The following is a 16,432-nucleotide window of genomic DNA, read 5'->3' on the forward strand; positions in this document are numbered from 1 at the left end:
CTAGTTTTCCCAGCACCACTTATTGAAGAGACTGTCTTTTCTCATTGTATAGTCTTACCTCCTTTGTCATAGATTAATTGATCATAAGTGTGTAGATTTATTTCTGGGCTTTCTATCCTGTTCCACTGATCTATGTATCTGTTTATGTGCCAGTACCCTATTGTTTTGTTACTAAAGCTTTGTAGAACAGTCTGAAGTGAGAGAGCATGATTCCTCCAGCTCCATTTTTCTTTCTCAAGATTGTTCTGGCTATTTGGGGTCTTTTGTGTTTCCATACAAATGTTAAACATTTTTGTTATAGTTCTGTGAAAGATGAAATTGGTAATTTGACGGGGATTGCAGTGAATCTGTAGATTGCCGAGGGTAGTATGGTCATTTTAACAATACTGATTCTTCCAATCCAAGAACACAGTATATCTTTCCAGCTGTTTGTGTCATCTTCAGTTTTTCTTGGTATTTTTAAAATTAGGTTCTCAAGTTAGTTACTGATTCTATTTTCTAGATGTGTCCTTGTTTAAAATTAATTCTTTTGTTTTGGAACAACATTAATTTTCTTCACTATTTCTCTTCTTAGTATTGTATTTAGTTGATGAATCATTTTATATCAAATTTTAAAAACACTTTGTATCAAAAAGTTCCACATCATCTTTAATTTTCTTGTTATATTCTAAACTTGTCTCCCATCTTAGGGAATACTGTATTCATTTTAGGAACTTTTTTTTGCTTTAGCAGATTTTCTTTTATATTTTGATCTGCTCATAACAGTAATAATAACAGTTGCCACTCTCCTTACTGTACTACTATATTACTGCTTTGACTACTACCAATACAACTACACCTACCAACACCAACACCAAAAGTTAATCCTGTTTAATTATTCTTGCTTTCAGGCCCTGTATCACTCAAATTCCTATCAGAAAACAAAATCCAGTTCAGAAGATTGAAGAAACATTCACCTAAGTAGTCCTTACAGAACTGTGGTCGGGATTAAGGAAACTGATAAAGGATGCTGAGGAGCCCAGAGACCAGCAACAATGGGAAATCCTTACTGCTTCCTGGGCCTAAAGAGGTAAGAGGAGAAAATGACATTACTGGAGAACTAATCTGGAGGACCAAAGGGAGAATAACCAGCAGAGTCATGTGCTGAATATCTAAAATATATTTTATCTTTTAATCCCCAAAACAAAATATTACTATTACCTGAATTGTACATATGAGGGTACAAAGCGTTATAGAATTTGTCCAAGGGCACAAAGCTAAGAAGTTGCAGAATTAGTCCTCTTAACCATCTCTCTAACTTCAAAATCCATACTCCTATCTTCTGCAATAATAATTTGTTTATCAAATCTTTAAGGAGCCCCCTTTATGCCAGGTGCTACCAGAGGTATTGGCCATAGAATGATGAACAAAATCAATATGATCCTTCCCCTTGTGCAACTTCCTTACCTTTGACTGGGGGCATATCTACATGTTCTGCTATTTTCCCTAATAGAGGGTGGGAGACATCTCCTTGACACCCTTCAGACCTTCCTCTTCACAAACAAGATTGAAATTTGCTGGTGTAAGGTCTCTTGCATTTTCCTGCGGACCAAAGGAAGGGAAGTGGGGACATAGGCACTGTGATCAAAGATGTTTCTATTGCTGTTTCTCTCAAAATTTGTTGGAAGTCCAGGCTCCACATCTAGCAAGCCTGATCGAGGGCCTGATTCGTACCACAACAATACAGATGATATTGCTGGGAACTGGTTTGTTCTTCTGCTTCATTATGTCCACCCCTGGATGAAAAGTCAACCAGACTGACATTCTATGCTTGTTTTTAGCCCTTGAGTATTTGGTCATTTGTTGCCTGAAGTTTGTTTCACAGTGGACCTGTTTTTAGATCGTACCCCTCCCAAGTAAGAAGCTGCTTAGCTTAGAGCTTTCTCAGATTCTGGCTGAGCTGCACTTGAGAAATTGACTCAAGACAGAATATTTCTATTCTTTTCCACCAGCCATTCATGGTTATAGACTATACCTCTCTAGATAGTGGATATAATTAAAGGCCTACATATTCACATGTTTGCTTGTTTCCACTTTTTTTTTTCTTTCACTTAAGTGTCACTTATTGTACTGTGTTGAGAAACTAGTGTCCTGTATAAAACAGACTGAACTTACATCTTGATGATAGTTGGATTTGTATTATGAGGTTAAGACCTTTCTAAAGGTCAGCACAAATTGTTTTACTTGAATTTTTTTTTTTATTTTAGTTCTTTTGGTTAGCTTTACTGCTATCAGAGAGGGGAACTCTTGTAAATGTGACTTTATGCCTACGAATTTCCCACATGTTTTTGAAAGAATAAATGTTTTGGAGAGAATTTAGCTATAGCAAATAAAAGAAGAAGAATGAGACCAAGTTCCCCTAATAGGTCACTAAATAAAGAGACAAATAAGTAAGGTAAGTACAACAGTTATTTTGAAAGAATACGTTCAGATTTTCTGTTCTTGGGTTTGAGATGAAAATAGGATGTTAAAACAGAAATTGCCTGCATGCAGCTGCGAATATGTACTTGCACTCAAACTCCAGGGCTGGCTTCAATGAGAAATGGGATAAATAGAGCAAATTAAGGGAGGAGAAGCAAATCTTGGGAGACAGTTACAGAGCAGGAAGAGGAGCTGGATTAAGCAAAGGAGAGAGAAAGATAATGGATGGAGTGTTGCCCTATAAAAGTGTGTTTACTTTCAAGTATTTTTTTAGAGTTTAGTATCAAGAAATCCTTTATCTAAGGGTTACAGATTTTTCCTGCTATCATTGATATTTCTTCCTTCTCTATTTTGTACATGCTTTATCTTTCCCAGTTAATTTAGGCTCACTTCCATTATTAAGACAGCATATCAATAAGGTAGCAATTCCAACTAGATGTCCTTATCAGAACAAACCTAAGTATTATACAATATAAAACCTCCATCACAGAATGAAGGTTAACAAGTCATTTTCATAGGAAATGTTCTTTTGTTATAGACAAATTTATGCTCCATGATTATTAGCCCAGGAGTCTGACTTCTAAATTAAAAGACATTTTCATGCTATTTCTCATTTGATAACCAGATACCTTTCATGCTGTTAATTCTCTTTTGGTAGCAATAGTTACAGCCAAGATCTGCTGGTCACAGATGCGCTCCCCTACTATCAGACTTCTATTCATTTATGCAGCATACCTTAATTAAGCCTGCCTCTATAATATAGTTTTCCAGGTTCCAAAAACAATTCAAAGATAATATCAGAGAGTCTCTGTCTTCAAGAAGATTACTGTTCAGGGATTATTAATAGTCATTGTAGTCAATTTTTTAAATTACTTTCTTTTTATTAAAGTCTTTTGGTACCTCTAGAACCTGTTAGCAACAGAGAAATAATCATCATTTTCAAATGGGAAAATCTAACTAATTCATTCAAAGGGGAAAAGAAACATGAATTTAGGAATAAGACAAACTGAGCTCTTGCCTTTCAAATTGAATGCTTCTCTCAGAAGGTATATCTGGCTTTAATGGAATCATACTGGAAGAATATTAGCACTGAGTCGTAATGCTCTTCAATGGTTGAAAATAATTTTTTTTACAATATAATTAACGATTATTAAGTGAGTCAATAATATAGACCCTCCTTTTGTCCAGCACAATGTTAGATAAGAGAGAATTTTTAAAGTAATTATGACATAAATTGAGAACCAGAAGTAACATACAAAATAAATTTAAATACACTACACAATACTTGATAGTTTACAAAGCATAGTCATGAACATTGCTTATTGGATTATACACTATTGTCTCTTTTGAGCTGGCATAAATACAAGAGAGCAGACAATCAGGACTTATTCAGTGGGGCAGATTAAAATGTTACAGAAGACAGAGAAGGGCAAAACCAATGTGGACTACAGTAGCAGGGAAAGTTTCCTTGAATTGCAAAGTATTGTTCTCTATTTACTTTATCTTTTAAAATTCTCTTTTCCTAGCTAGATGCCTCAATCCTCTTTCTTTGATTCAGCTGTAGTACAGATTTGAATGAGCAGTTAAGGGTGGGAGGGAATAGATACTATTAAAGGCAGGTGGATAGGAAACAAAATAAAATTCCTATAAAAGTCACCATTCAAAGGAGTACAAAGAAGAGGTGACTATGTGCCATTTCTTTTAGAGCCACTTCTTCATTTTCACTAAACCCTCTGCCTGGATTCCTTTCTGCACTGAGCATGTTGTGGGCCAAGGCTACTGTCTCATGAATGTCCTGTTCTGATCATAACTCCTGCCAGAAATGTGGGGAAGTGTTGTTCAAATCAAGCCAGGCAAAAATTATGTGATCTGCACACAGGTTTAACTAGACCAGCGATCAGAAATGACACTTTGCTGCAAAATGGCAAAGTTGAATAGGGTGAGTGAACATCGCCTTGGTCCCTTTAATCCTCCTTGGGCCAAACAAAATAAGCAAGCAAACATGCATACACAGCTGAAGTGCTTTTAAATGCCTCAGTTTTTGTGTGTTTTTAAAAATTTTTCCCAAGGCAGCTTGAACAAACCGTTGCATTTTAACAATGATGGTGGTAGTTACTTAAATGCAGAGGTGCCTGTGTTCATCACAGTTCTCTCCCAAGCCTCCCTCTGTCTTCTGTCTCTGCCTTTCTCTGTTACATCACAGGCCTCATGTGTGAAGGTCACAGATGCAGGTTAAAGTAGATCACCATGGGGAAATAAAAGGAAGATAAAGGGAATCTTACCATTTCTCAGCTCTTGCACAAGGAAACTTTTTATATTTCTTCAGTCAAAGGGGCATATGGGTCAATCATTGCCCTCTTATTTGAACTTGATCCTGAAAAGTGATTCAGACAAGACAGGAAATGGAATTTGTTTGAGTAGATGTATGTCTTTTATTAATGCATACATGCAATACCAGTACATTTTTTTTAAATTATACTTAATTTACAACGTTCTGTTAGTTTCTGGTGTACAGCACAGTGATTCAGTTATACATACACATGTAGATATAGATATATTCTTTTTCATATTCTTCTCCGTTATAGGCTGTTATAAGATGTGGAAGATAGTTCCCTGTGCTATACAGTAGGACCTTGTTGATAATCTATTTTATATAGAGTAGTCTGTATCTGCTATCTCAAACTCCTAATTTATCCCTCACCCCCTTCTCCTTTGGTAACCGTAAATACATTTTCTATGTCTGTGAGTCTGTTTCTATTTTGTAAATAAGTTCATTTGTATCATAATTTAGATTCTGCATATAAGTGACAATACATTTGTCTTTCTCTGACTTACCTCACTTAGTATGATCATCTCTAGGTCCATCCATGTTGTTGCAAATGGCATTATTTCATTCTTTTTTATGGCTGAGTAATATTCAATTGAATATATGTACCACAGCTTCTTTATCCATTCATCTGTCAATGGAGCTAAATGTTACTTCCATGTCTAGGCTATTATAAGTAGTGCTGCTATGAATATTGGGGTGCATGTATCTTTTCAAATTAGAGTTTTCTCTGGATATATGCTCAGGAGTGGGATTGTTGGATCATATGGTAACTCTATTTTCAGTTTTTTAAGGAACCTCCATACTCTTTTCGATAGTGGCTGCCCCAATTTACATTCCCACCAACAGCGTAGGAGGCTTCCCATTTCTCCACACCCTCTCCAGCATTTATTATTTGTAGACTTTTTGATGATGGCCATTCTGAGTGGTATGAGGTGATACTTCATGTAGTTTTGATTTGTACTTCTCTAATAATTAGCAATGTTGAACATCTTTTCATGTGCCTATTGGCCATCTGTATGTCTTCTTTGGAGAAATGTCTATCTAATACCATTTAAAATTTTAAATTAGCGTATAAACTAATCACAGTAGTGCCTCATTGCATTCTAGTTGGAAAATACAGAACCAACATAGAATAACCAGAGATTAAATACAAGATTGTGTAGTAGCTGACTGCTAAGTTATGAATTAAAAGCAATAAATAGGACTCCCCTGCAAAAAACACGGGTTTGAGCCCTGGTCTGGGAAGATCCCACATGCCGTGGAGCAACTAAGCCTGTGCACCACAACTACTGAGCCTGCACTCTAGAGCCTGTGAGCCACAACTACTGAGCTCGCATGCCACAACTACTGAAGCCTGTGCACCTAGAGCCTGTGCTCTTCAACAAGAGAAGCCCGCGCACAGCAACAAAGAGTAGCCCCTGCTCGCTGCAACTAGAGAAAGCCCGCGTGCAGCAACAAAGACCCAACGCAGCCAAAATAAATAAATAAACAAACTTATTTAAAAAACAAAGAAAAGCAATAAATAACCAATAATATCATAGTTATTTTCTCTCCTATGCACATACATACTTCTGAAAAACATTTTTGTTGGAATAACTATTCTACTCTCAGACTTATTACTATCTTCCAAAATGAAAAACGTACAAATTTCAACATACAGGATTCAGCAGCAGCAGCAGCTGTAGCACAGGAAAAAAAAAGGCAAATTCAAACCTAAGATGAACATACTTGGCTAAATAGCATTTTTCTTCTTTGTTGGCTTTTGGTTGTTGTTATTTTGGCTGATTTGATTTGGAGAACTGACATTGCATTTTAAAATTTCTAAACCCCTGGGCTTCCCTGGTGGCACAGTGGTTAAGAATCCGCCTGCCAATGCAGGGAACACAGGTTCGAGCCCTGGTCCGGGAAGATCCCACATGCTGCGGAGCAACTAAGCCCGTGCACCACAACTACTGAGCCTGCGCTCTAGAGCCCACAAGCCACAACCACTGAGCCCATATGCCACAACTACTGAGCCTGTGTGCTGCAACTATTGAAGCCCACGTGCCTAGAGCCCCTGCTCCGCAACAAGAGAAGCCACCACAATGAGAAGCCCGTGCACCACAACAAAGAGTAGACCCTGCTCGCCGCAGCTAGAGAAAGCCCGCACACAGCAACAAAGACCCAACTCAGCCAAAAATAAATTAATTAAATAATTTTTTTAAAAAAAAGACATAAAATTTCTAAACCCCTTTCAGAGGCTCTGAGTGGAAATAGAAAAAGTAAGAAGTAATTCAAAAATATTGCAATACTGAAAGTAAAGAAATTCTGCAGGGGAAATAGAACCTTTATTAAACCAAGAAAAGAAAGAAAAGGCAAGAGGGTATAGAGAAACCAGCAAAACAAATTTGAAATAGAAGAAAGAAAATAAAAAAAGGTATCATGTTGTTGCAAAAATATATAAAATCAGTGGATAAGGAAATAAAATGGAAAGGGATAAATTCTAGGAAAAGGTATTCTCTGTGGTCAAAAGACAGTTGCACAGGAGACAGAAGACACAGGTTCCATTCTCACCTGTTGCTCACTGGTTGTGCGACTCTACAGGATGTTAAAAGTTTCTGGACTTTCAACTCTGTAAAATCACTTTTGCCTCAGAAGGGTAAGATCACTTCAATTTCTCAAATTCTTTGAGAGGAAACATTTTTGCATCTCTTCATTTCTTCTTTGCTATTGTTTACTACTGAACAGTTAACAATAGTGGACTTGATACTCTAGACTGACTAAAACAGAGACATACTAATAAAATACTGCCTGGTTTACAGGGTTAAAATAGTTGACAAGTAGGATGGGTAAATGAGTCCTTGTTTCTCTAGGTCTAGTTTCCTCTAACTGTTCACAATTCCCCTGAGTGCATGTAGCCCACTGATAACACTAAGAATGCCTGATTGTGGACTGGTATCCCAGAAATACTATATATTTCTTTAATGCTCTCTGACTAAAATGAAAGCAAGAAGAGAGAGTGTGATTAATTTGTCTGTGGCAGCTGAGGATCAAAAGCAGACTGAGGGCTGTGCTTATATAAGGGCAAAAGAAATTATTCAGGTGTTTCTATGTTTTATAAAAGTATTGCTTCTACTTTGCTTTTAAGTATTTCATTTAGTATTTCCATTTTGATTATAATTCATAACCAAAATGAGACAATCTATGTAAAGTGCTTATTAGTGTGCCTGGTTCATGGTAAGTGTTCAATAAATATTAGGTTACTATTATTAACTTGAAAGTGTGTTTGTATTTCACAGCTTTTACTTTCTGTATAAAAAGATGATTTAGCAAAGACAGATTCATGCATTAGTAGTAAAGGCAGAAACAATTAAAATAATAAGGAAGCCAGATTGGGGAAAGAAAGGAGACATTGTTATATAAATTATTATTCAAAGGAATTTTTGGCCATGATTTGTTCTATTCCCTGTTCTTTCAGTAATGAGTGTCTACACACACACACACACACACACACACACACTTTAGAAATTCATGTCCACAGCAGGAAGGAATAATTTTTAAAATTCATGAATTAGAGTTTGATGTACCACAGAAGGAAATATCTTTTGGGACTACATTCCTTATGAGCATATGTTAAAAAAAATTGCCTTACATTTCTGTTTAGAAGGATATTCTGCCCCCCACCCTATTACATTCAGAAGAAAGTAGCAATGCTTCTTTATGAACAGAAGGCATGTATCTGACAAAACCTAGCTTTAAAAATGATAACAGAACACATGAAGCCCCTTCAATGTATATGAAATTTCCATCAGGAGGGTGGAGTTGGTGGAGTGAGAATCACAACTTGCGAGGAAAATCTGGTTCTGACTGGAAAAGGAAGACCATGACAGTTTAGGATGATTTGAGAAAAATTAGGTGTCCTGATCTTCATTTATGAATTTGGGTCACAAAATAAATAAGGATGTGGCAACCACTAAGCCAGGTGAATGTGATTCAAAGTCATTCCTTAGATTAAAATAAAGTTAGAGCAACAAAAAGCCACTTCTGCCCCCCAATTTTTCCAATTAAGATTGCATAGCTAGTGCATTTCAGAGGTGGGAACACTAAGGAGGCACACAGCAGTATCTCACTAATGGGTCTAGTTTAGAGAAAGACAGGCTATTAAACTCAAAAGTGCTTAAAATGTGGATACCCCAAGCCACCAGGAACCTATAAACATATCAAATTCTAATACTTTGCAATACTAAAAGCTAATACATGAAAGAAAGTTGAAAGACTTGATATTTCTTTAACTATTACTATAAAGTTTACTTACTTGGTTCATAGTTGAGGGGGTCTTCTACATGATAGGCACTGTATGATATGGTAGTAGATATGATAGAGTAGTAGAAAAACATTGGATGACTTGAAGTTTCCTATCCAACCGGAGCTCAAACTTTTGTGGATTTAAAAAAAAAAGAAATAAATTATTATAGTACTGAGTTCTGGATGTTGAACATGTGCTTGGTAAGTAGAGAGTACTGTGGAAGCACAGTGCAGGGAGCAGCCCATACTGAGTACGAAGGGTGGAGAAGGCATCTCAAGCAGAGGAGATCTGAGACGGGCCTTGAAAAATGAGGAAGAGTTTTCTAGGCAGAGAAGAAGGAAGACAGAGGACAATCCACACAGAATAAACAGCATGAACAAAACACAAAAGAATCAAAGGGCAGAGGCCATCTGGAGCATTGTGAGGAGACCTGAGCCAGGAGGAGATGAGGCTGCTTGCTCAGCCAAATATGAAAGAGGGCTTTGTAGGTCTTGCTGAAGAGTTAGAACCTTATCCTGCAGGCCATGGGGGGTGAGTCACGTTGAAGGATGTGTGCTTTTGAGAGATGGCACTCATAACAATGTGGGTGGTAGAAGAAAGAGATTAAAGACAGAGGCTCTGTCAATCATGCAGATAAGGAATAAGAAAGACTTTGATTAAAGTAGTGTCAGGGAAGCAGAAGTAACAGAGAAGGTCCACTGGGGTTGAATGATAGGACTTCATGTGGAAGGTAGAGGAGAAAGAGCATCAAGGGCGTCAAGGGTGACTTTGGCTTCTGTCTAGAGGAATGATGCTTCATCATGAGGGTGACGGGGAGGAGGAACAAGAGATGGGTTTCCATAGAGTCAGGTAGGGCTTGTAGTACCAGTGGGAACTCCTGGTGATTCCTTTAGGAAGCCCAAAAGATCCAGCCTGGAGATAAAGATCAGGGGTTCATTATCTTATGGGTGTTACTTAAAAGTCATGAGAGTGAACGAGATGACCAAGAGAGCATATGTAAGAAAAAAGATAGATAGAAATGGGCCAAGGAGAGAATCCTGGGGAACACTGGAGATGCCAGCAGAGGGACCAAAGGCTATGAAACCATGCCAAAAGCAGCACTCAGAGAGGTGGGAGAAAAACTAAGAAAGTTATCTTTTGGCTAAAGCATCATGTCAGAAATTGAATCATGTGCCTATATGTTACTGTATGTATCCTAACATGGGCAGATCTAATCTGTGGTCCCACAAAGTCACAACTAGATATCCCTACTCACCTTGTGGAAATAACCAGAATTGCAGGCACTATAACTATAAGGAAATCTTATTCTAGAACTAGATGAGCAATGCAAAATCAGTAAAGTGAAAGCAAGTCCTACAGTATAGTAAATATTGACTGAACCGAGATCCAATCTGATTAAAAAAATGCATACAACAAGATATTATTTCATAGCAAGCACTAAGGATTGATGAAGGTATAGATGCTTAGTCCAGACAAATAAATTTGGCAATAATCAGGTAAAAGGGTCCAAATTAGTGATGTGCCACTTGTTTTCCTTTGCTTTAAATATTTTTCAAATTATACGTTGTATAGATGTTCCTACATTCTTCCCGTCCTTCACAGCATGTACGTCTACACGTGCATATACACACAGAAGGGATAATGAAGCATGTACTACTTTGGACCCATTTAAAAACACCAAGGTAGCTCTTCAGCCAGTAAAACTTAAATGCTGTCTCTCTCACTTCTATTTCCAGAGGAAAAACATTACACTGCACTCACAAACTGTGTGTGTTTCCTCCATCAGTAAATATATGTCATATGTCAAAATAAGCTGGCCAAGGAAATGTAAATAAATGATTCAGTACAACCCATTACCAGTACTGGAAAAAACTCAGAGTGTAACGCCTACAGATTGTGAGTCAAGAACACCAGGTTTTCACATAATGGGTGGTACATGTTGTGATAAGAAATGGGGAATGGAAAGGAAGCTGTAACATGGATGGGTGCCAAAGTATCCTGTGCACTCAGACTCGCCATAACACATTGAGATGCCCTACTCGGGTATGTCTCCTCCACATGGAACTATAAGGCTCCTCAACGGAAAAAACAGCTTAGTATTCACCTTTTTACTTCTATACCTGACACAATTTAAACGCCAAACAAATCCATTAGGCTGAGTCAACTTAGAGAACCAACAGATGTCAAGGACCATGATAAACAGGATAAGAAGAGCATAGCAAAACTGTTCACCATACCTGGGAAATGATTAAACTGATCTAAACAAGTAAAGCACTGTGGTTGTCTGTAGGAAGCCCAGAGAAGAAATAAGATGAAACCGTGTAGAAAATGTGCTCTCTTCAAGTAAAGAGAACAAAGTGTAAGTGTTGTCAGGAATTAAAAGGGCAGGAATTCAGTTGGGAAGGGGACCCTTGCTTCAGCCAAGGTAGACAAGGAAATGCCATTCATGCCACTGACCAAGTGTCTAGGCATGCTTTACATTAAATTCAAGGTTTATCTTTGTGACACTTTTAGTTATCGTTTGAACACAGCTCCTCTGACTTTATTAGGTCATATGAAGTTTTCAGCAGATGACACTGTTTCTGGCACATAGTGGATATCACAAAAATTACTGAATGTATTCATTTGAATTTTCCCTCTCAAACTGGAAGGAGCTCTCTTAACTGGAAGAGACATTTCCCTCTCTTAACTGGAAGCTACCATTAACTGTGGCTGGGAACTGGCCACATGCCATTCTTGACTGAACTCCAGCCTGGGCAGTAATAATACTAACAGTACTCTTAGTAACAACCACCACAACTTTTCCATAGTGCCATACGCTGTTCTACATTCTTCATATGCATTAACTCATTTAGTCTTCACTAATAATCCTATTGTTCTCCCAATTTTGTAGAAGAGGAAACTGAGGCATAGAAAGATAGGTGGGAATGAGAGAATCGTAAAGACAAGGGTAATGATTCCCCCTCCTCCAAACTCTTATTGAGGAAGACCTGGCTGTTCCCAATTACCAAGTTACAGGAGAATGGATCCCCTAATAGCTAGAGGTCACCCAAATATGAGGGACTAAGAGTAGAGGGTATGGAACAAAGAAAGTTCATGTGCCAGGTGCAGGTGCAGCTGATCCTCCTGGGATGCAGTGAGAAAAACCAGAAACAAGGCTGGTTTCCCCCAGTATCAGAAAGTAGCCATAGACCACCACACTGGTAGCGATTTAGTAAGGCCATGATTCTGTGTAGAGAAGTCAGGCTTCATAATTATGTTCCAAGTACTATAACCTTTGGGAACTACTCCATTTGATAGAGGGGAGAAAAATCACCAATATCTTGTCAAGTTGACAGCTCCTCAATTCTGGGATTTGGCATCACAGCCCAGGGAGTGCTGGGATGAATATAAAACTTGCAGGGACAGGTCTAGACTAAGCAAGGGATGACTGACACAAGGTAAATTTAAACTTCTTCAAGTCACGCACTTAATCCCATTTTGAGTTTGAAAACTCACAGTTACTTGGTCTCAGACATTTATCAGTGAAATTTCTAATGCATCATTGAAATTCAGGTCAACTTTTCAAGTGGTGTTTGAGATTATCCAATTCAGTTCAAACATCTTCCTTTTGCCATGAACGGGTAACTGTTTAAGTTAATGAGTTTTCTTTCTATCTACAAAAGATCAAGTGTAATTAAGCACAACAGTTTAACTGATCTAATAAGTAACACATCTAATAAATAGAGAAGTATGTGATAGGGTAAGGAGACTCTCCATCCTGGTAATTAACCAAAATTTAATTTTCTAGGAAGGTGATGCTACCAGGGGAGGGAAAGATGAGGCTTTTTCCTGTGACACTTCTGAAACTCTAAGCAATGGTTTATGTGCATGTGTTTTGTTTTTTTTTAATGGAAAAGAATATCCTTAGCTTTTGTTTAATTGCTGAATCAGTCAGGAACCCAGAAAAGATTAAGAATCACAAGTATGCAGATAATAAGTTAGAATTAAGAAAATATCCACTTTCCACACTGAGTTGAAGGGATACCAAAAAGCATTTTCACCAGAGGTTAAACTCATCATTACTATTCATGCTGTTTCCATATATACATTTGCATTTTAGTGGGATGCATCATAATAACTGGATAAGAGCATGCCCTAATGTTAGATCCTCAGGTTTGAATCCCAGACCCACTTCTTGCTAGTTCTATAAACTGGAGAAGTTGCCTAAGATTTTTCTTGTTTAGTCTTCTCATATAATAGCATCTACCCCCTACTGCTCTTGAGAGGATTAAATTACACTAAGTTTACAAAGCCCTTCTCAAGGCACCTGGTACTTAAGAATTGTAAGCTTATTGGGGTTATGATTGTATAGCTGTGATAACATTTTACATCAAAGAAATTTTCCCTAATTTGCAAGTTTTTTTCAGATTCATGATGGCTCAGTAGTCGGTCATGAAGAAACCGGCCTCCATCTGCATTTACTGTACTATCTTTATGACTATTTTGTTAGGTACCAAGAAATCATAAGCTGCTTTTGTTTTCCAGTGATGACATGTTCTTGCCAGTTTTTTGCCAATTTTCCTCAAATATGAGTTGTAATTTAATTTTAAGTAAAACTTGAAACTCCTGGCACCTGCAACTCGGAAAAATACTTGGAAAAATAGAACTCCCTATTCTTTTTTTTTAATTAAAAAAAAATTTTTTTTTAATTTTTGGCTGCATTGGGTCTTTGTTGCTGTGCACGGACTTTCTCTAGTTGTGACGTGCAGGGGCCACTCTTTGTTGCGGTGCGCGGGCTTCTCGTTGCGGTGGCTTCTCTTGTTGTGGAGCACGGGCTCTAGGCGCGTGGCTTCAGTAGTTGTGGCGCACAGGCTTAGTTGCTCCGTGGCATGTGGGATCTTCCCGGACCAGGGATCGAAACCATGTCCCCTGCATTGGCAGGTGGATTCTTAACCACTGTGCCACCAGGGAAGCCCAGAACTTCCTATTCTTAAGACAAAAGTCTCAAAGAGTTCTTTTGAGTTTATACAAAACAACATGTGTGTATGTAAGGAATTAAGCAATCCAAAAATATATAATTAAATTTCCCTTAAAATAAGCATTCTTTCAGCTCTTTTGTTTATGATTAGAGAAGAAACATTTCCTAAACATTGAGTTAGTTCTCTGAATTTTCAAGGATGACATACATCAAGAAAAAAGAAGTAAAATGTTTACCCAAAATTCGCTTGAAAGTGAAGTATAGTTTGTCTTAAGAATTTACCTACAGAGAAAGGGAAAAGAGTTTATTCATGTAATGGATTCACTCATTCTTTGAGAGAGCACAGGCAGCCTGCCTTAAAACTATTGTCCCCAGAGACACAGAAAAGAAGACCATGTGGAGATGGAGGCAGAGAGATTAGAGTCCTAAGAAAAAAAAATATCTGGCAATTTTTGGTGAAACTTACTTGTTTTTATACTGTCATTAACAAAACTTCCCAAATGCTTACATTCTTTTGTATTTTGTGAAAACACCTTTGTATTTGGAAGTTAAGCTGAGGACATGTAGATCAGAAAATATAATCATTGTAGCATTGATGATATTGTATATAAAAATTGTAGATTTCTTTTTTCAAGCCACTGACAAGAAGTGCGAAATTACACTTGTTAAAGAAACACACTAAACTGAGAGGGTGATGACTTTTCAAAAAGCCAATTTTAGCTCAATTCTGCAAAAATAAAGTAGCTTTAATTTTTTATTATTTCTGTCATGAAAGGAAATAAATTGACCCAGATAAGCTTTATAGATCCACAGGGCTAGAGGGATTCACTACAAATAAACCTTTAGTCTATCTCCCAGTTCCTAGGCTGAATAACTTTCTTAGCCACTCAAGATTACAGTTATTCTCCCAAAAATATAATTTTGATAACCTTGTGTAATAATGCATTCTAGGAAGTAAAATATACTCAGATATATCATACTCCCTTTTATCTTGCTATCTATGACATGTGTTCATCATTTAACTCTGTTAAAAATATTTAACTGAATCTCTTTAGTATTTTTTCCAGGCCTTCCAACACAGATGTCAAATTATTTATTGTTTTGAGTGGACTTATCTTGTTAACATAGGCATATTTCCATGCACAGGTGATCTATTATTATGAAAATATTGTTTTCTAACCCTGGTAATTATTAATTATTCCATCAGTCCATCCCTCAGCAGTGAAATGTTGCTCCATTTACAGAGCTAGACAACACTAACATTTCTAAGGTATTAATAAGTGCCAACCTCCTTTTTAGGTCACTTTAAATTTAACTTGAATTAACACTTATTAAATGCCTACTATGTGTGAGGCACCCTACTGTCTGCTTTCACAAACAAAAAAATATATAATAATGATAGCCAACAAGGAAATTATAGGCTTATATGCTAAATCTCCATGACATGACCAAATACTCTTCTGGCCTTGCATTTTGAAATATCCTTTATTCCAAATGCTAACCAATACAAATGATATAAAAATATGTTCTCAGATGTTTACTATAATCAATATCAACTAATGTTCATCAAACGGAATTTTCAAAGCAGCTTATAAGTATCTCCAGTAAAGAAATCAGGTAGAGGTTTAATGAGTACACTTGAAGGCCAACATACAAAATATCAAAATATGCTTGGCATAGATCAGAAGACAGAATGAATAATGTCCATATTTGAGAAGACCAATTAGAAAACAAATCCTTTGACTGTTCAAACTTTTCAGACTAAAAAGTAAAGATTTAGAGAAGATGTGATATTACATTATATGCAGGAAAGTATGGTTAAAAATCACCATACTTTCCCACATATAATAATAAATTTTAAAATCACAAGCAATTAAATATAAATGTCCCCATCTATGAAACCATGTAGATGAAAAGTGAAAATTCAAGTAGGTTTTCAGTTGGTTTAGGAGAATGAAACATCTGTACTTTTCTAAATGTCCTAGTGTTTGGCATCAAACGTTTTGACCATCTTCTCTTCTTTTTCTCTCAACATACACTCTGACAATCACTAGACTACTAGTATCACCTCTGCAGAGCTCCTAGATCTATGGCCCCATCCTGACATCTCTCCAGCGCTCATATCCAAAAACCTGCTCCACATTTCTACTTGCATATCCTATCTATACTTTAAGCTCAATATACACCAAATTGAATATAGTCTTATCCCTCACACACATGTTCCTATATACTAATTTGGTTTCTGACAGGATGAAAATCATCAATATTCACATTCAGTTTGGATGCCAAGTGCTATTAGTTCTACAACTGGCAGATCTAGAATACATACCCATCCCTCTAACTTCATTCTCATGATAATAATACAAGCACTCTTTATCTTCCCTTGCCTTTGCTACTT

General features: G+C 37.1%; 1 protein-coding gene across 1 annotated transcript in view; it reads left to right on the top strand.

Moving 5' to 3' along the window:
- Positions 1 to 1,051: 1,051 nt before the first annotated feature.
- MME (membrane metalloendopeptidase) overlaps positions 1,052 to 16,432 on the top strand; it is a 272,928-nt gene continuing 257,547 nt past the window's right edge. The window contains exon 1 of the mRNA XM_032631059.1: positions 1,052 to 1,069. The gene's annotated coding sequence lies outside the window, so the exon portion shown is untranslated. The remainder of the gene's footprint in view (positions 1,070 to 16,432) is intronic.

Source organism: Phocoena sinus, chromosome 4, assembly GCF_008692025.1.
Source record: "Phocoena sinus isolate mPhoSin1 chromosome 4, mPhoSin1.pri, whole genome shotgun sequence".
Lineage (NCBI taxonomy): Eukaryota > Metazoa > Chordata > Mammalia > Artiodactyla > Phocoenidae > Phocoena > Phocoena sinus.